Below are 22290 nucleotides of genomic sequence, written 5' to 3' on the forward strand. Positions count from 1 at the left end.
ACAGGAGATGGACATAAAGTCTCATTCCTAGCTGAGGAGCTATTGACATTTAATTGCTGCTAGGAATGCCATGGTACTTGGCATATAGAACATGTTCCAGGTCAGGATCCATGACCAGGAGTAGTTGGCAAGCATAGACTGGACTCAGTAAAGAGACAGGGATTGGGTGAGAGGAAAGAGGAGAGAAGAAGCTAAGGAGAGGACAGAAGAGGAAATGAGAGGGAGGAGAGGAAAGGATAAATAAAGGGAGTAGGGGAGAGAGGTGAGAAGAGAAGAGAGGAAGAGAAAGGAGGGAGAATATACATTTGGTTGAATAGGGAGGTGAAGGGGGACCTGGGAGGAGTTGGGGAGTGGGGTGAATGTGAAAAAAATTCTCTAAGAATTAATAAAAACATTAAAAATAATATCTAACTTCTATATCTTACATTTAAAAATCTCAAATAATTTTGGAATAAAATAATTTTATAAAACATCATAATTTAAAGATCCAAACAACTTTTCAAGAAAAGATTAAGGAATTTATTGACATAAACATTTATAATAGACAATAAAATCATAGAAATGATAGCATTAAGTATGTATAAAGAGAATTTAAATCTCAAAACCTACTTTAAGCTAATTTAGGAATGTAATGTTTGGCTATAAAATTGGGTAGGGCAAAAAAAAAAATTACTATCAGTTTGGATAAAGGTTCTATGCCAGTCCTGATGAGACCTGATAGGCTAGGGTCAGATGGAAGAGGAGGAGGACTTCCTCCATCAGTGGACTTGGAGAGGGGTATGGGAAGAGATGAGGGAGGGAGGGTGGGATTAGGAAGGAATGAAGGAGGGGCTACAGCTGGGATACAAAGTGAATAAACTGTAATTAATATAAAAAATAAAAATTTAATTAAAAAAGAACTAAAGTATGCAATAAAGGAAAAAAAAAGATTTTATGTTCTTTCTACTTTACATTTTAAAGTGATTTTACTTGCATGTACTAACATTGGTGCTTATTCTAAGTAAGTAGTTAGATCAATATGCGAAAGTCTATGTGTGAGGCACTTTTAAAATTCTATTTATATATTTTTAAGTGGCAAAGACTTAATAACCCATATGAAGGTGCTGAAAACTTTGGGAAATACCTTGCACTCAAAAGTATGCACATAAGATCACAGAGACCAAAAGAATAGGTCCCACCAGCGTGTCCAGGCAGATGACTCTCGGGCCATATTTTATGGTTACACAGTTTACATCATTGACAGTGGCTGTATTTTTTATCACTCTTCTTCTTCCTTACAGAGCTCAGAAAAGAAGAGTATGAGCTTTTTCTAGGTTGACTCACTTTACTAGAATAGCCTTTAAATAAGGGACTTGTATACCATGTTCTCTGTTACTGTGGCTATCTGACTGTGTTATATGGTTGAGATGAGACATTTTAAAGCCGCCTCCTTTGCTCTTTCCAATCAGAATTGTTTTTAGCTAATCATGATCTTTTGTACTTTCATTTAAATTTTTCCCATTTCTATGAAGACTGGCATTGGAATTTTTAAAAAATTCATTTATATTTATTAATTATAGTTTATTCACTTTGTATCCCAGCTGTAGCCCCCTGCCTCATCCCCTTCCAATCCCACCCATCCTCCCTCATCTCCTCCCATGCCCCTCTTCAAGTCCACTGATAGGGGAGGTCCTCCTCCCCTTCCCTCTGACACTAGCCTATCAGGCCTCACAAAGACTGGCTGAATTGTCCTGTTGTCTTCCTCTGAGGCCTGGTAAAGCTGCTCCCCCCTCAGGGGAGGTGATCAAAGAGCCAGCCACTGAGTTCATATCAGAAACAGCTCCTGTTCCCTTTACTAGGGTACCCACTTGGACACTGAACTGCCATGGACTACATCTGTGCAGGGGTTCTAGGTTATCTCCATGCATGGTCCTTGATTGGAGTATCAGTCTTAGAAAAGACCTCTGTGGCCAGATTTTTTGGTTCTGTTGTTCTCCTTGTGGTTCCTGTCCCCTCCAGGTCTTTCTATTTCCCCCTTCTTTCATAAAATTCTTTGCACTATGCCAAAAGTTTAGCTATGAGTCTCAGCATCTGTTCTGATACCCTTCTGGGTGGAGTTTTTCAGAGGCCCTTTGTGGTAGGTTCCTGCTCTATTTCCTGTTTTTTCCCTCTTCTGATGTCTGTCCCGTTTGCCTTTCTGAATGAGGATTGATCATTTCCCCCAGCGTCATGGCATTGCAATTTTTGATGTGAATTACACTGAATTTATAGATAACTTTAACAATACAGCCAAATTTTTCAATATTAATGTTCTTAGTAAATTAAATAAGTCCAGATCAGAAAGATAAACACTCTCTATTTTTTTCTCATTTGTAGCATACCTCTGTCTGCCTCTGTTTCTCTCTCTGTCCCTCCCCCCACTTGTGTGTGTGTGTTTGTGTGTGCTGCACATGAAATTAGAATGGGGTATGGGAAGAGAGGAAGAATTTTTAAAGCAGATAGGAGAAAAAGAAAAGGAAGGCAGCAGAATATGTGTGACATGAAGGAAGAGGGGATTATATGAGAGGAGGCAATCAAGGAGAAGGGCAGACATTGGGGAAAGATGAAAACAAAGTATAAGGGAAAATAAGTTTGAAAATGCCAGAAGTAATCTATATTTTTTTTCCTGATTAAAAATAAAATAAAATACCAGCAGAAGGCCGGGTGGTGGTGGCCATGCCTTTAATCCTAGCACTTGGGAGGCAGAGGCAGGCAGATCTCTGAGATTTTGTGGCTAGTTTGGTCTACAGAGCAAGTGTCAGGACAGCCATGGTTACACAGAGAAACCCTGTCTCAAAAATAAAATACCCTGGGCTCAACAGATGGCTCAGCAATTAAGAGCACTGAAAGGCACTGACAACCCTTCCAGAGGACCCAGGTTCAATTTCCAGCACCCACATGGCAGCTTACAACTGTCTTTAACTTCAAGACTTGACACCCTCACACAGATATACGTGCAGGCAAAAGACAGATGGACACAAAGAGAATAAAATTAAAATTAAAAATTAAAAAAAGTATTGAAGACATACCAAGAAGAGAGGTGAGTAACGAAGTTATTTTAAAGTATATTCTCCTTTGATCCCCTTTATATGATGATTTGGTAAGTTTGCACATGGTTTTAAACTCCCCTTCTGTTTTCTACAGTTCATTGAGCATATTATTATGCGCTTGTTCATGGCTTAAATGTGCATCATTATTTAAGGTAATCATGATTGTATTGCCTTATTATATATTGTTATTAAGTTTAAAAAATACTCTCAGACCAAACAAAAAGCTCTCAGCACTATGATGGTGCACAGCTGTAATCTTAGTGTCTGGAAGATGAAGATGGAAGGAGGAGGAGGAGCCCAAGGTGATTCTCAGCTACATAGAAGATTCAAGACCAACCTGGACCACAGGACCCTGTCTCAAATGAATATCAGTTAGTCAATGAGGACCATTTTGTTTTGCAAGCATTTACTCGAGCAAAAATAAATTGTAAAAGCGTGTTTATAGACTATTCAACACTCTCAACTGAAAAAAATCGTTGTTTATTTCACTCTCCCATCTCCTAAACATTGCCTCATCCACGTTGCTGTCCTTTAAGACTTAGGCTAGCCTCGAAACCACCGAGTGTGAAACTGAACTCATTTTATTCTAAAGTCTTTATCATATCTGTGCTCTTCAAACTCAAGTCAAAATTTCCAGCCTCTAGATTGCACAAGGGCCTAGGTTCAATCTCTAACACACCACACACACACACACACACACACACACATACACACACACACACACACACACACACACACACACACACACACGCCTCATGAGTACTATACACACAAAAGAAAAAGGAACAGGTATGAGAGGGTCTGAACCAGGTCCGACATGGAGGAGATGTGTTTTGGGATAAAGGAGATGTTTTAAGAGACTTACATTGTGAAGGAAAACCTGCACTGAAGTAGCCACAAATGCATGTGAGTGCCTCTCAAGCCGATCCTTTCATGACTGTGGGCAAAGAAATGTTACTAAGTGCTTTTAATCCATTCAGTGTTTCACTGAACAACTGTATGTTTACATGCTGAGCATGTTACTCTCTGCATAAAATGTCTATTACATATATTTGACCCAAAAGGATGGGGTGGGGGAGGCAAAAAATAATTAGGTTCGCAAATGTTATGCTACAATGCATTCATTCCCTGGAAAGCATATGCATGCATGTTTTATATTTGTGAAGCATAAATATTACATTAGATATGAACTCATTGCATCTTCACTTCATCCTTTGGATTATATTATATACATAATACATTTTATTTACAATATCATTAATATTTTAACTCTATTTATCCGCATCCTGAATGGCTTTGAGAGAAGTTCCTCAGGGCCAGGGAGATAAAGCAATTGGTAAAAGCTCTTGCTGTGCAAGCCTCATGGTCTGAGTTTGATTCCAGGAACCCACATAAAAAGCTGGATGTGATAAATGGTAGACTCTTACAGTTCTGGAACATCAAGTCCCCCAAACACTCTCCTATAAGTTTTATTGGCCATGGTATTTCATCACAGTAATATAAGTAACTACTATAGTATTCTTACTTCTTGAGTTATGACAATGCTGGACTTTCCTGATAATGCTCAGGGCTATTTGTTTGTTTACTTGAAACTCAAAGTAGTTCATAACGCAGCCTTTGTAGTTTGTGGCTATCTTTCCCGACTTAAACATCAACCCCATATTGTAAACTCCCCTAAAGCAGAAATTTAAAATTATATGCATTTCTTCATGTTGATTCACTTGGGGGTGCGTTTGTAGGAGATCCGTTCAGCCATCCTTAGAGAAACTTTCTTCTGCAACAGTTGGTAATAGAGACTAGCAGCATATATTATGCAGAGAACCTTGGAACACTCAGCCCCTAAATGGTATGTTTCCAACAATCCCTCTGCTCAGATCTCAGGGAACCTTGCAGAAGAGGAGGCAAAAACAATTAGAGATGTTGGTGGACACCAAGGAAACAAGGCACGCTACATCAGCATGAGCACAGTTCATAGAATCTTAAAGACTGATGTAGCAAGCACAAGGCCTGAGCGGGACTGCACCAGGCCCTCTGCACTAATATAGTGGCTTCCAGTTCAGTGTTTTTATGAGATTCCTGGGTATCAGAACCAGTGGGTCTCTGATCCTTGTGCTTTCTCTTGGGATATTTTCCTTCTGCTGGTTTGTCTTGTCCAACTTTGATGTGATAGTGTTTTATCTCATTATATTCTGTTTTGTTATATTTTAAAAAATGAATTAATTAAATGAAAACCTAGACACTAGGGTCGAGGTTAACAACTGAACTGTCACTTATACTTGCTGCGATTTTGAACATCAGTTTTCTCCAATAGAGTGACATTGGGCATAACAAACACTTCAGGGCAGATCTCATGTTTGGGAATAGTTGGTCAACATATAATGGACTCCAAAGTTTTTTGATTCATGCTTTTATTTTGTTATAGTTTAGTAGGGTTCTATTTTTGTGTGTGTGGGGGGGAGTTGATGGTGTTGGTTTTATTTTCTTTTTTTAGTTCTGTTTTTGTATTGAGAAAGAACTTTGTTTTGAGAAAGAACTTAAAGTTGGGTGGGTAGAGAGAAGAGGATCTGGAAGGACTTGTCAGAGGGGTATAAAATGATCAAAATATATTTAAATTTAAAAATTGTTTTTAAAAATAAAAATTGCTTTAATAATAAAATATATAGTAAAAAGGAGAAATTGTACAACCGAGCTGCCAAGAGAAGAGATAAAAGGACAGTAGAGCTGGCCCTGGTAGAAGGAGCACAGATGAGCCAGCCCCAAAGACCAGATCAAGGGAGAGCTACCTCAACACTCATCTGTCGTGAGGTGACAAGGGCATGGGGCTGATTCCCTCCCCCTCCTTACCACTCCCCACCTGCGGCAGTAGGGAGATATGGTCCCTCAGTCATGAGAGGAGCAGAGTTATTCATGTCATTCACTGGCTGTAGCATTTGGAAGAGTAGGCTCAGCAACATAGTGGAGCTGGCCTTGATGTAAGGCACAGGTGAGCTAGCCTTGAGGGTGTGAGATCAAGAAAGCCAGCCCAGCACTCAGGGGAGGCGTGGGCTCTGAACTGTGACAGGGCAGCACAGTTGTGCTTCCTCTGGAGAGAAGGGTGTGGGTGTGCTGGCCCTGAGGGCATGAGGGCAAGAGAGATGACCCTGCCTCCTGTTGATGGAGGCATTGGGTAGTGTCGTCAGAGGATAGTGGCGTGCTGACCAGCTCAGCTACAATTCAGGTCTAGAGCCGGGGCTTTGAGTTAGCTCATCCCAGAATCTACATCATCTATGAGCTGTTGGGGCATGTGGATTTCCATGACACAGAGCAACAAGAGGATAACCAGAAGTATCGATGAAAATCCAGTAGTGATGGTGTCACAGAAGTCAGAGACCTCAAGCCAGACCAATGACTCGTTGCAAAAATGAACATTTGCAAGTAAAGATATGAGGACAAAGTGGTACCCTGGGAGCAAGCTCATACACACTACAATTTCCATGATGACACTTTTTATGCTTTGTTTTCTTTTTCTTGTTTTTTGCTTCATTTTTTGATTGTTTGTTGTGTGTTTTTAATGTAAAGGGAAGGTTACAAGAGTGAAGGTGGCTATGAGGGGACAGGGAAATGAGAGGGACTGGGGTGCATGGTGTAAAACTCAGAAAGAAAAAAAAAAGATCAATGTGTTGATTTCTGATTTTAATAAATACGAACTCAGAACTAGATATAAGGGCACATTCCTGAAATTAAAAAAAAAAAAAAAACTCCAAAGATTGACATAGGAGGATATTGAATAAATCTAACCTGGTCTACAAAATTAGACCCCGTCTAGAAAATAACAAAACTGCTTTGTTTTTAACGTGAGCTTCCTTGGTTTGAGCTTCGTGTGGTGCAGTGTCAACCTATGAGGCAAGCTGTGTCCAGTGCTAGCAGTGACATGACATGTCTGCCTTCTGATTTGACTTGGGGCAGCTCCACAGGAAGCAACTTGCACCTGATACCAAAGGTCTAGTTAAAGGCCACAGCTTCGGAAGTCATGCACTGCTAGTGGAGAAAACACTGCTGTAATTTGTTAGCTAGTCATAGGGTGGATATCAAGTTGCCTTCTAAAGATTCTAAACTACTGCTGATGTAGTTAGCTTTGGCCAGAGGAGCTTTTTTTATTTATATCTTTATTTTCTCTGCAAGGGGTAGAAACTTCCATAGAGCATCATAACTGGTCAAGGTGCCAAGATTAAGAACGTTGAATGACAAGCTCTAAATTAAACATGAATACTATCCCCTCCACAGCTCAGATAATATTGTGTAAAGATAATATTGTTGTAATATTGTGAAAGAATGCAAGGAGAGGTGGAGTGCTATCTTCCAGTCATGACTTGGCTATTCCACTCACAACTCCCAGCATCTGTGATTGCCTGTAAAATACTTGCACAAGATTGGTCCTGTGAACATTCTGTCATGGAAATTGGAAGTAATAACAAGGTCCTACCTTTCTCTGAGAACTTCTGAGAATTTAATGATTTTTGAAGGAAAGACAGACAGTTACTTCATGGGTTTAGACATTGCTATAACCCCTCAACAATGGTCCTATTTGTACATTGGTACACACACAGAGAGAGAGAGAGAGAGAGAGAGAGAGAGAGAGAGAGAGAGAGAGAAACCACCACACGGGAGAGGGGGGAAGACAGAGAGAAAGACAGAGGCAAAAGTAGTGAATATATACTACTTTATCAGATGGAAGGGGAGGAGGACCACCTCTATCAGTGGACTGGGGGAGGGGCATAGGAAGAAAAGAGAGAGGAAGGGTGAGATTGGGAGGGGAAGAGGGAGGGGGCAACAGCTGGGATGCAAAATGAATAAACTGTAATTAATAAACAATTAATTAATTAAAAAAGAAAAAGGGGAACACATAAAAGCCTAAATTTTCATAGAAAAAAATTTCTGCATAATCTGCTTATCTTAGTCAGGGTTTTGTTGCTGTGAAGAGACAATAAATAGGACCAAGGAAACCCTTATGAAGGAAAACATTTAATTGGGGCTGGCTTATAGTTTCAGAGGTTTAGTCCATTATCATTATGGCAAGACACACGGAGGCATAAGGTAGAAATGGTGCTGGAGAAGGAACTGAGAGTTCTACATCTTGATCCAAAGATAGCCCGAAGGAGACTGTTATCCATACTGGGCAGAGCCTCAGCATATATATATATATATATATATATATATATATATATATAACCTCTAAGCCTCCACAGCTCTTCAGCAAGGCCACACCTCTGAATAGCATCACTCTCTATGGGCCAAACATTCAAACAAATGAATCTATGGGGACCACACCTATTCAAAGCACCATACCACCCTAAGTTATAGGTAACAGATTCAACTGTTGTGCTTCTCTACTGCTCTGTGTCTTTGTCGCCCATAGAATACATGTGCACACATACTCTCTCCATCTAAACCAGAATCTTTCTCATTTGTCTGTATCCACTTAACAAATGTAAATATGAGTGTTTATCCACCTTCTGAAACTGAATCTTATGATTTTTATCTCATTACAAAATTAGTAGTTACTAGAATGATGTAACCTTTGTCTCAAGAGCAATAGACATATATGTGTATGTTTAAGAAAATACAGTAGTTGTAGGTGTAAAATAAAATGTAAGAGCTACATTTAGAATTTGCCTGTATTTGTTGATGTTTTGTGGGGAAATATAAATGACAGAAACCTCTGTAGATGTTAGTTGTACAGTACAGTCAGCACCGATGTTAAGGTATATATATATATATGATATATATATGTATATATCATATATATGTTAAGGTATATATATATATATAAAACATATATATGTTAAGGTATATATATATATATATATATATATATATATATATATATATATATATATATATATCTATCTCCAGGTTTTCAACCCCCAAACACAAAGCTCTATTTCTTCCTCCTCCTCAGCACAAAATTATCTTGACAGAACAGGAAGAAAAGTCTCACGGATACACAGAAGTACAAGAATAACAGGTCCAGCATCAGGAAGACTGAAAACCGTAGGAGTCAAACTTGAAGTTCATGGTCTTGAATTTTCTTTAGTCTTCGTTTCAATAGCTTTTCTATTTTTGCTAAATATAACTGAAGAGATAGAAGGTTTTATTACAGGCTTGTTGACTAGCTGCTGTTTCTGCTGTGCCTTAAATGGTGTAGTGGAATCTGTAACTGTCTTCTACTTATGGAATGGAAAATAGTCTCAGTGAATAGTCTCACAAATGTTCACCAACATATTTGAACTAAGCATAACTGTTTTCTCTAACAATATTATTAGCCTTTTACAGAAACAATATAGAATGTCAAACTTCTGTACATATATTTTATGCAAAAAATACAGGTGATGAAGCAATCATGTGCAAATTTCCTGAGAACAATTTAATCTCCCAATCGACTTGATGACTAAATTTGGTTGATCAAAAAAAAACATGGTAATGACACCTTCCGTAGTCCTTTCTGGAAGTTCTTACTTTGTTTTTAAATTCCAATTTTTCCCTCTCAAAATGAATAGGCAAAAAATAATGTTTAAAAGCAACTAGACTTAGAACACTGGCAGACATAGTTTCAAGCTAAGTATTTTTATGCAACCAAACACAATTTCTCCAATTTCCTAGAGTTATTATGAAAATAGTGAGTCTGAAACACACACACACACAAACACACACACACATACACACACACACACACACACACACACACACACACACACCACGGGAGGGTAGGAGTGATATATGTCTAACACTGGATAGAGGTCAAAAGGCAACTGTCAGTAATTGTCTTCCTCCACAGTGAGTTCCAAGAATTGAATTCAGAGTACTAGGCTTCTGTGTCAAGTGTGTTTACAAGTTGAGCCATTCCACCACTCTACCCATTTTCACCCCTTATCATTAGGCTTTATGGTCATTGAAAACAAGCAAAATTATTATTTTTCTCTAATATAGAGTACTGTGTGTTGCAAACACACTAAAAATAATAAGAAGAATAAATTGCTAGGAAGGCAAGAAGTAATGTATATAAATCAATTTAACTATAAACATGGTACTGAGTGATTGATTTGGCTTCAAAACCAGTTTGGTATGAAACACTTAACTTTTTTACATGAGTCAAATGTTTGCTTAAGGTATCATTAATGAGTTTTTAACTAATTTATTTTAGCTGTCCTGTGCATGTTAGGATATTTTGACCCATTTTTTTTTGTCCTTAACTCCTAGAAAGTAGTGGAAGATTTCAGCCATGCTACAGTTATGACAGCAAAGTTTCAACACATATTGGTAACTACCCCAGAAAGACATACTAGCATATATTATTGCAACAGGTTTACTGTGGCATTATGAATTGTGCCAAGAAATTCACAACCAGAGTCCTAGATAACTACAAATTGAGAAGTCCTGGGTTAGCTCCCCTAAATATATGAGAAAGCTGTAATTAGAAAAAAGTCCTTGTTATCTGGAGTGATAAATACATTTCTGCCAAAGGTTCTCAACCTAATATTCCATTTTGAAACTTCTGAAGAATCTCAAGTAATGCTCAACCCTTGATTGTTCTGCAGTGTTGTGATTTAATTGAAGAAATATTGATACTTTTATTACTCCTACCATTTCCATTTAATTTGTTGTAATACTGAATGTGATAAATACAGAAATGTGATGAGATCCCAAAGGACTCTCCATGACATCAAGGTTGATATGTACTGTTCTCTTTACCAATTCTTGAGCTATGGGTACATATGTTTCAAAATCTCTATTCTCAGAAGAATTAGAAAACAGCAAAACCTTTCTTTATATGTACATATCTCTATCATTTAAAATGTCATAAGTTTTGTATCTTACTTATGTCTAAGGCATTTATCTTTGGAATCAGAAATCGCATCTCTAAACCAGCATTTTCTAAACTGTTCTGTATATGAGAATCATCTGATCTTGTTACTTTACTTTGAAGACCAAGATATAGCCCAGAACTATTAAATTATAACTTTTGAAGATGCTGTACTTATTGGTTGCTCATGAGGCCCCCTTCAGATAACTCCATTAAACAAATACATTTAGAAACTACTGCTTTATCCAGCTCTTGAGGGGAATCAAAATGTCTAATAGGTATAGATCATTACTTTTCTTTTTTAATTAATTTTTTATTTTTATATATAATTAGTTTATTCATTTTGCATCTCAGCTGTAGCCCCCTCCCTATTTCTTCCCCATTCCACCTTCTTTTCCTCCTTCATCTCCTCCCATGCCCCTATCCAAGTCCACTGATAAGGGAGGTCCTCTTCCCCTTCCATCTGACCCTAGCTTATCAGTTCTGATCAGGACTGGTTGCATTGTCCTCCTCTGTGGCCTGGCAAGGCTGCTACTCCCTCAGGGAGAGGTGATTGAAGAGCCAGGCACTGAATTCATGTCAGAGATGGTCCATGTCCCCCTTACTAGGAAACCCACTTGGACAATGAGCTGCCATGTGTTACATCTGAGCAGGGATTCTAGGTAATATCCACGAATGTGCCTTGGTTGGAGTATCAGTCTCAGAAAAAAACCCTGTGCCAAGAATTTTTGGTTCTATTGCTCTCTTTGTGGAGCTCCTGTCCTCTCCAAGTCTTACTAGGTCCCCCTTCTTTCCCAAGATTCACTGCACTCTGCCCAAAGTTTAGTTATGAATCTCAGCATCTGCTTTGATACACTGCTGAGTAAAGTTATTCAGAGGCCCTGTGTGGTAGGCTCCTGTCCTGTTTCCTGTTTTCTCCTTCTTCCAATGTCCATTCCATTTGCCTTGCTGAGTGAGGATTGATCATCTTACCCAGGGTCCTCCTTCTTGCTTAGCTTCTTTAGGTTTACAGATTTTAGTATGTTTATGTTGTATTATCTTATAGGTCTAGTATCCACTTATAAGTGAGTATATACCATGTGTGTCTTTCTGCTTCTGAGATACCTCACTCAGGATGATCTTTTCTATGTCCCACCATTTGCCTGCAAATTTCATGATTTCCTTTTTTTTTTTTTTGTGGGGGTGGGTCAGTGGGCGTTTATTGGGCACCACCCTGGCTCGCAGCCAGGTGCTCTTGTGGGTGGGCCTGGCATGCAGTGCCCTCGCTGATGCCCTCTTCAGTGGTACTTCCGCCAGCAGCTGAATAGCACATAGGACGCCAGTACCATGGTGACCCACATGCTGCCCTTGCGCACGTTGATGTACTTGCTGTGGTAGCGCTCATAGCCTCTCCGCCAGGTGCACGTGATGCCCCTGGGGCTGAAGCATGAGCAGCCAGCGGGGCAGCTCCCTGACTTTCAACTCCATGAGCTTCTTCTCCTTCAGGGGTGCTAGTGACGCCATCTTGCCATCCCTAAGGTCCACAGTTCCGGCCAAGCAAATGTACCATAATCTCTTTATCCATTCCTACGTTGAGGAGCATCTGAGCTGTTTCCAGGTTCTGGCTATTAGGAATAAAGCTGCTTTGAACATAGTTGAGCAAATGTCCTTGTTGTGTACTTGAGAATATTTTGAATATATGCCTAGGAGTGGAATGGCTGGATCTTGAGGAAGCACTATTCCTAATTGTCTTGAGAAAGCACCAGATTGATTTCCAAAGTGTTTGTACAAGTTTACATTCCCACCAGCAATGGAGGAGGGTTCCCCTTTCTCCACATCCTCTCCAGCATGTGTTGTCACTTGAGTTTTTGATCTTGGCCTTTCTGATGGGTGTAAGGTGAAATCTCAGGGTCTATTTGATTTGCATTCCCCTGATGACTAAGGATGTTGAACATTTCTTTAAGTGCTTCTCCGCCATTCTATATTCCTCTACAGAGAATTCTAAGAAGTTAAAAAGCAACAAATCAGCCAATTTTGATGAGAACTGATAGACTAAGATCAGAAAGGAGAGGAGAACCTCCCCTATCAGTGGACTTGGGGAGTGGCATGCAGGCAGAAAGGGGAGGGAGGGTGGGATTGGGAGGGGAGGAGGGAGGGGCTTATGGGGGGATACAAAATGAATAAAGTGTAATTAATAAAAAATTAAAAAAATGCAACAAATCAAGTAATCCAATCAAAACATGGAGATAATTACTTTTCAACTTAAGATGTACATTAGAGTATCCTGGTTGCTTTCTGAACTCTTAAGCATAAGTCTCATGCCTTGTACATTAAGGAAATACTGCTCGGAACAGGAGCTAGGCTCTGATGATTCTGAAAGTTTCCCTTTGGAACCACTATGGACATCTGTCAGATTCACCTGTAAGGCTCACTGAAAAACAAATTGCTGAGTTCTTTACCCATGTTATTTTACAGTAAGTCTATGATGGCCCTCAAGACTTTGCATTTTTAACAACTTGAAGAAAACTTAAAGAGCACTTAAAGAAAACTTGACTTAGATATACATAAGGGGTGGCGCAAGAGAAAAGCTAATGCCACAAAGTTGCACTTTGATCTTCACAAGTCATGGCATGCCCATGCTCACGGATCATAGACACACTACTGAAAAGACAAAGCACGTACACAGTTTCTACTCGCTATTTGATTCTAAAAGAAAATAAGATACTATCAGTCTAGAAGCAAGCACATCATAAGGAATTGTCATAATAAAATACAATGTCACAAAGGAAACTGCATTTCTAATAAATCCTGGAAGGTACTCATGTCCAGGGACCACACATAATGAGAGAACTGCTGTAGGAGCATCTGCTTACAGTGAAGACAGAACAATGTAAAGGAATTAAGTTTATTTTCAAGGTTTTCATGTTTCCAGTTTTGCCCATTTTAGGAACTGCTGTACTGTGTTAACGCAGTAGCTCTCAACCTTCCTAATGCTGTGAACTTTTAATACAGTTCCTCATGCTGTGGTGACCCCATCAATACAATTGTCTTCATTGATACTTCATAACTACATTTTGCTATAATTATGAAGCATAATGTTTTGAAGATAGTCTTAGGTGACCCCTGTGAGCACTCAAAACCCAACAGGTCACGGCCCACAGGCTGAGAACCACTGCTTTAATGATGGTGTTTGAATTCTTTGTGAAGCTACCAGACTTGCCCCTGTTTCTCCTTTTTTTTTTTTTCCTGTTCCTAATACTAAGTCTCTTTCATTTTCGATTAGGTTTTCCCCCAGTTTTGTACTGTGCTCCTTATTTTCTTTCCTTCTTCAGAATTCCAGATAAAATGTAGAGTTTTGAAATGGTGACTTTAATAAGTGAGCCTATGAACCTGGCAAAAATATGGTGTCTGGTGCCGGCGCTCTGCCTGCAGAAGTTGTCACTGCACTGAAAAGGAAGGGAAACTACAGTGGGGCAGGCCAACTTTGCTCTGGGGTGTCCACATTGCTGGCTTGCTAAGATCCAGGGACATTTTCCCTCTCAGGAGTGCTATGGTCTTTTGCTCATTTCTTTGGCATCAGGACTCACCATGAGAATCTGAGAAGTCTAAACTATTTCAGAGAGTTAAAGTTATATCTTTAGCCAAATGATGGATATTGCAGTCAACAATAAAATTTTTATTTTTATTGTTGCCTTCCATTCCATTAAATTGGAATTTAATGGAATGGAAGGCATTAAATTGACAGTCTAGAGCTAAATAATTTCTATAACAATCTATATAAATAGAATCCTCTTCCACACAATAAATGACGTATTTACAAACAAATAATTATATAGAGAAAATCAAACAAATATTACAAACATTACAAAAGTGATAATGATTCACTACCAGCATCAAAACCAGCTGACAGAAGGTAATAAGGGACTTGAAAAGCTTCATATATATATTGGACTTTGAAGAAATTTACAAAACAGTTTACCCAACAATAGCAGAATACATATTCCTCTAATGTGCATATAATAGTTTTCTAGAATAGCCTGAATGATACAGACTGAACACCTTGATAAATGTTGTAAATTTTAAATATTACAAAATGTTTCTGTGACTGTCATTGAGACTAGGGAGTGGTAAAACAAGGAAAATTAAAAAATCTGCAAAAGTGTAAAAATTGAACAATATAGTCTTAAAGAACCAGTGAATCAAGTGGGAAATCATTAGAGAATGTATTAACTATGTTGGAACAAATGAAAATCTCAAAACTTACAAGTTCAATGTTTCTGCTAAGAGGGAAATTTATACCTATAAATGTATATATATTTTAAATAATATAATGAATACAAGTTGACAGTCTAAATATTAAAGAACTAACAAAGAAAACAAAAAGCACAAGAAAGTAAAAACAAGGTTACAGAAATAAATACTAAAGATTAGAGATAAACAAAACAAACAAAAAAGCAATTTAAAAAAGACGAGAAGGTCCTCCCCGCCCTTCCATCTGACCCTAACTTATCAGGTATCTTCAGGACTGGCTGCAGTGTCCTAATCTGTGGTCTAGCAAAGTTGCTCCTCCCTTGGGGCGGGGGGAAGGTCAAAGAGCCAGTCATTGAGTTCATGTCAGAAATAATCCTTGTTCCACTTACTAAGGTACCCACTTGGATACTGAGCTACCGTGGACTACATCCGAGCAGGGGTTCTAGGCTATATCCATACATGATCCTTGGTTGGAGAAACAGTCTCATAGAAGACCCCTGTGCCCTGATATATTTGGTCTTTGTGGAGCTCCTGTCCTCTCCAGGTCATACTAACTCCTCCTTCTTTCATATGATTCCCTGCACTCTGCCCAAGGTTTGGTTATGAGTCTCAGCATCTGCTTTGATACACTGCTATGTAGAGTCCTTCAGAGGCCCTCTGTGGTGGGCTTCTGTCCTGTTATACTGGATATATGTTAAATCCTCTTAGTATGAATGTATAAGTTCAACCATTTACTGGGTGTTTTGCCCCAGACTGGCTAAAAAATGTGTCTGGTACTATCAAGTCTGGACAAGAATTTATGGTGCTGGAGCTCACAGGTGCCAGGAATTAGCCTGCTACCATTATTCTGATAAGTGGACATAGTATCAGATTCCCCTCTAAATTCTCATCTCATCTCATCACTATTTCAAGGTTGTCCCCTGGTTTTATACATGCTTCCAAGGATGGCTTCAAGCTACTGAATATATGGGAATCATAAACTGAACTTGTTAGATTTTGAAAACATGAAAAAAGAACATAAAATTAAGAGCAGATGGCTGTGTGCTCTGGATCTGGGAGGAGCTAAGGGAAGGAGTGGGAGTAACCAGGATCAAAATACAATGTAAGTGTACATGAAATTCTCTATGAATTAATGAAAATACTATATCAATAAAATTATATAATACTTTTTTTGGTTTATCAGCTTAAAAACAAAACAAAAAAGATGAGAAATTTATTCAAAAAACATAAAAATACACATTGTTATAAAGATTAAGAAAAAGGGAGAAAAAGTATAATTAAGTCAGAAATAAAAAAAAAGACCATCAGAAATAAGTTTATAGAAATAAAAATGCTTATAGGAGAATACAATGATCATCAACAAATGTTATAATCTTGAAATAAGGTCAAGAAACACAACCTGCCAAGACAAATCAAAGGGAAATTTGGAAATCTGAACAGATTCATGTAGAGAAAGGAAATTGATTAGTAATCCAACTTTCCTCAAAACAAAACACTCAGAATGGCACAATTTCACCTCAAATTTGTAACTGTTGTAGGCTGTTTGAGACCCTGATGATCTCTGCTGTCAACATTCTGTGGCAGCTAGCTCCTCTCGTGTCCCCAACCTCTTATCTCTACTGGCCAGTCTGCCAGTAACCTCTCTTTCTCTCTCTTTCTCAGTCTCTGTCATTTCAGTTTCCTGTCTATCCACAGAATGAACTCAACATTATCCATAGATGACCATCCCTCACCCAGGTTCCCCACGATATGAGGGTGTTGAGTTTAAAGGTTTATAGCTAAAAATTAGAAGATCTGAGGAAAACTGTACCAAATTAATACCAGAGGGGATTTTTGTTTGCTTATTTTTGTAAATAAATAAATAAATAAATAAATAAATAACAACAACAACAACAAAAACCCAACAACAACACAATAAAGCAGAAGGAAATGGACCTTAATTCAGTGTAACACTTTGCTATTGATAATGGCAATTAAATCTGGAGGGAGAAAAGGGTAAAATGTGGGTACTGACTGTGAAAAAATATTTCAGCACAAATTGAGTAGTTTGAAAATACACATTTATCATTTTACAGTGTCTGTGAGTCAGAAATCTGGGCCCTGTCTAATGTGTCCTTTGATAAAGAGTTTTTTCAAGGTTTACAATTAAAGTGTTGGCTGGAGATATGTTCAATCTCTCTTCCTTGTCAGCTTGACTATAGTTTGGATCACGTAGGAGACACAGGGCTTGTTTATATATGTCTGTGAGGGTGTTTCTATAGAGGTTTAGCTGAGAAGGTGGAGGCCACAGTTCCATAGATCTGGGTAGCAGAATGAATGAAAATGGAAAAATAAAAAGGGAGAAAGCCAGCTGAGTATCACTATTAATCTCTTTGTTTTCTGATTGTGGAAGCAAAATATCATAATATTGTTTTCTTTACTTGTGCTGGGAATAATTTTAGGGTTAGTTTCCTTTATGTTATCTATCCTTATATGTACTAATTACTTGTGCATTTAATAATGAATTTTTCTCCAGTCCCTTTAGCAGAGAATTGTTTTTAGCTTCAAAGACATCAATAGAGTTATGTTGCATTTTCTCTTCCCTAAGGGAAAAATCCCTTTCTTATATAATAAACAGTGGTGTTTCTTCATTAATCTCAGAACTTAGCCATTTATTATATTTTTAACTCAGTTTTATTCTTTTCTTCATCTAAAAAACACTATGTGGTATTGACCAAAATGTGACTTGTATTAATATTACGCATTTCATACTTGCATGGCAATGAATGGCAGCAAACAGAAAGCATAGTACGGCTCTTCAAAAAAAAAAAAAAAAAGAGTATGAGAATTTTATATGAAATAGTAAATATATGCAATAAATGTATATAAAATGTGATTTAATATCACAGTTGACTGCACATGAATCATGCATGCTATGCAAGAAGAGTCATCATATCATGTAGTTTTCTTAGCATCTATTAAACCAATAATGTGGAATTATGAATGTATAACTTTCACAGGTCATGAATAACCAGTCTATAATATTTTTATTATCCACTTATATCAAAAACATCTAGTCAGCTTTCTCATGTTAAATATCCCTTTAATAAGCCGTATCATGTTACAGGCATAAAATGTCTGTAAAAATTTTTAAGTTGGCAGGGCCATGCAGCTGTGTCACACATGTTTTTCCTTATTTCAATATGAGTTTATTTATATGAAATCAGAACTACCTTCCTCTTCTCTATGACAGGTTTGGTTCATTGCCAGGAAACTTAGTGAAGTCTATCAAACAATATTCTGTTATGTACAATGACATCATTAAAAAATAATTACAAGACCACTAATACATACCACACAGTAATATGTCAGGTTAGTTCAAAGGCTAGTGTCCCATGGGTGACTTGAGTTTCCTTTTTATATTTTTAATTGCTTTAACATCTACTGCAAATAATTTGCATATAATCTGAACTATTTTCATATTGCCCATTTTTTAACACATAGATATGTTATACTTAAATAAAGTGAATCAAATTTTATTATTAAACCACCCGTATTTGTTATTGTATCAATATTGTTTATATTTAGAAAACCTATTCATTGAGTTGGGACATGAGATTTTCGTGACTTTCTTGCATGTCTCCAATGCTACCTCTCAGAGATTAACATCCTTAAGATCCTAGTGAGCAGGAAGTCTTTGCCACTCAGGATGTGCAGCATGTGGTCGCTGATGGGAAACAATGGATATGAAGGGATTAACCATAGATACCTTTTCAAATATTGAGAGGGTGAGGCAACCACAGAAGGGAGAATCAAGTCCTAAAATCACAGAGTTTTCGCTTAGTGTTAACCCGGCTTTTAGATACTACCTTCTTGACATGACCAACATGAGTATATTAGCACTAGAAATAGATACCTCCTCTACTCTAACACTCAATAGTGGTCTATTATCACATTATTTTTTTGTAAGGGGATAGATCTACACCGCCCTAAGAATTACATCTTCCTTCTCTCTACAACATTTTACTTTGGAGTTTAATTTATACTTGATTCTCTGGCTTTGGAGTATTGGTGAACCTCCCAACTTTATACCAAATACTACGACGCTCTAGTTTTTAATGGTAAATTGTGTACATATATGCACTTCAGTCCATTTTCAAATTTTGTTAGTAGCCACCATCCACAAACATGGTCTGTATTACTGGTGTTAGGCTGCACAATCTTTTACAGCAGAAACTGCAGCCATAATTAAAAAATACACATAACAGTATTGTGTCCTATCGTGTCCTATTCATACTAGTAAATACTCTAGATGTGCCAGTGAATAATCACAACAATGATTCAACACACTTAAGTCATACGTAAATGTATCCCAGGAGATAAGAGCTCATTCTAAAATAGAACTATGCTGGTTACCGAATAATGATAGCACACTGACTGCTCTTCCAGAGGATCTGGGTTCAAATCTGAGCACTCAAATGGCAGCTCACAACTGTGTGTAACTCCAAGATCTGACCTCCTCGCACAGACATAAAATAAAAATAACTAAATATTTAAAAGAGTCAACATTGAAGAACTCTACATAATTAAATCACAAATCATCTAGTGATGGTATTTGTTACCAATAAAATGTTCCGAGGAAGTATTTATGCATATTCACAGAATTCTTTACTGATCTGTTATAGTAATAGGCAAATAGCAAAAGTTAAAATTCAACACATACACTCAAAGATATTGCTCCTAATACCATGAAAGTAAAAATGAAGCCAGATTTCTTAGGCATACTTAAACAACGAAGTTCTGCCTATTTTTTTGCCATAAAACAGCTCAAGAAAGAATTTTATTCATTTTTCTTTCATTACATAATCAGAATTAAAAACTTCATCTATTACCAGTTTGTTCTTCTTTTAGGGAAAGGACATGGGAGAGAAAAGGGAGGGTGGGTAGGCCTGGGAGGAGGCTGCAACGTGGATACAAAGTGAATAAATTGTAATAAATAAATTTATAAATAAAATTAAAAATAAAGTAAAAATAATAAAAGTTACCTATTAGAACAGCATATGCCAGATTTCTACTTTCCTTTTATAAATTTGATTTGGACTCAAAAATAAATGTCATTTTAACCTTAGGAATGTGTCTTTAAAATATTAAAATCTTGAATATTTAGGATTGGATGGTTATCAGTTGCAGCTCTTTAAAAAAATGTCCACACAGAAATAGAGCTTAAAAGTAATTTTTTAGAAATTGAACAAAGGGGAGATTTAGTGTCAGAAGTGACATAGCCATGCAAGCAATGAAACAGCCTCTCAGGGCAGAGAAGCTTGAAGCCAGTTGGGTTATTTTGGAGGCAGGAAAAGAAGCCCACATGTGAGGGCAGAGATGGCATGCACGTGGCATGTACCCCCACTGTGTCTGTCCTCTCAGCTCTGCCCAGAGTTGGCTTATGATTCAAGCTGACAAGAGCCTTGCTCCCTCCCTCACCCAGAAAGAAAGAGGCTTGTCATGTTGAATATCCTGTGTACTTCACTTGAGCAGGGTTCCAAGGAACAATGGGGAAAGCTCAGAAGGTGCCCTTTACCAGGAAGAAGTCTGAGGCAGATGCGGCCACTTGTAATGCAGCTAGAACATTGCATTACTGCTTTTACTATTATTATTTTTAAAGGTTTTCTTTAAAAAGTATCTTTTGTTCCATTAATATTTCTTTATTGCCTTCTGGACTTTTGAAAATAGGTAAAATCACACACACACACACACACACACACACACACACACACACACACACACGTTTTCCAAAGAAAAACTCAAACCAAGAAAGGAATATACAACTTTATATGTGTGTGTGTGTTTATATATGTATGTGTGTGTGTCTCCATGACAAGCCAATAGCCATTGGCAGTGTAGACATAAGGCTAAATAAGATCGTAGCCTGTTGCAAACAAGTGTAGTCCATGCCCAGAGATACAGTATATTGCAAAAACATCAAATTTGAAGGTCTGTGGTCTTTGGAACTATTATTTTTTTTTCCATTTACTCTGTGATCTTTGAACAATAACTTCAATTCTCTGGAATCCTGTTTACTAATCGAGAAAATGGAGTTATGAATAATAAACTTTTAGGGGACGAATAATCATTACACCAAACAGCATATGAAGAATGCACTCTTAGTATACTGTACATGGGTGCAAGCTGCCCTAGAGAGCACGAGTCTTGGCTTTCACCAAACACTACTACCTGATCTCTGCATCCTCCTGAAGCAAGGTTCCTCTAAAGGCGCTTCTGACTGTTTTCTGGATAAAAAATTGGTTTAGTTTACTAGCTGTTAGGAAGTGAGGGTGGAGGAAGGGGATGGGAGAAGGGAGGGAACCACAGGGGGGATACAAAGTGAATAAGTGTAATTAATAAAGAATAAATTAAAAAAATGAAAAAAAAAACCAACTGAGAAGAAATTAGTTTAGGATCATATCAACTGGCTTCTTTTTTTATTAATTACACTTTATTCACTTTGTATCCCCATAAGCCCCTCCCTCCTCCCCTCTCCCTTCTTCACACATGCCCCTCCCCAAGTCCACTGATAGGGAAGGTCCTCCTCTCTTTCCTTCTGTTCTTAGTCTATCAGATCTCATCGGGAGTGGCTGCATTGTCCTCTTCTGTGGCCTGGTAAGGCTGTTCCCCCCTCAGAGGGAGTGATCAAAGAGCAGGCCAATCAGGTTATGTCAGAGGCAGTCCCTCTTCCCATTACTATGTAACCCACTTGGACACTGAACTGCCATGGGCTACATGTGTGCAGAGGTTCTAGGTTATCTCCATGCCTGGTACTTGGTTTTGAGTATGAGTCTCTGGGAAGACTCCTGTGTTCAAATTTCTGGTTCTGTTGCTCTCCTTGTGGAGCTCCTGTCCTCTCCAGATCTTACTATTTCCCACTTCTTACATAAGATTCCATGCATACTGCCCAACAGTTGGCCATAAGCCTCAGCATCTGTTTTGATAGTCTGCAGGGCAGAGCCTTTCAGAGGCTCTCCATGGCAGTTTCTAGCTTGTTTCCTGTTTTCTTCTTCTTCTGATGTCCTTCCTCTTTGCCTTTCAGGATGGGAATTGATCATTTTAGTCAGGGTCCTCTCTCTTGATTAGTTTCTTTAGATGTACAGATTTTAGTAGGTTTATCCTATATTACAT

This window comes from Psammomys obesus, unplaced genomic scaffold, assembly GCF_907164565.1.
Source record: "Psammomys obesus unplaced genomic scaffold, mPsaObe1.curated_primary_1811, whole genome shotgun sequence".
Lineage (NCBI taxonomy): Eukaryota > Metazoa > Chordata > Mammalia > Rodentia > Muridae > Psammomys > Psammomys obesus.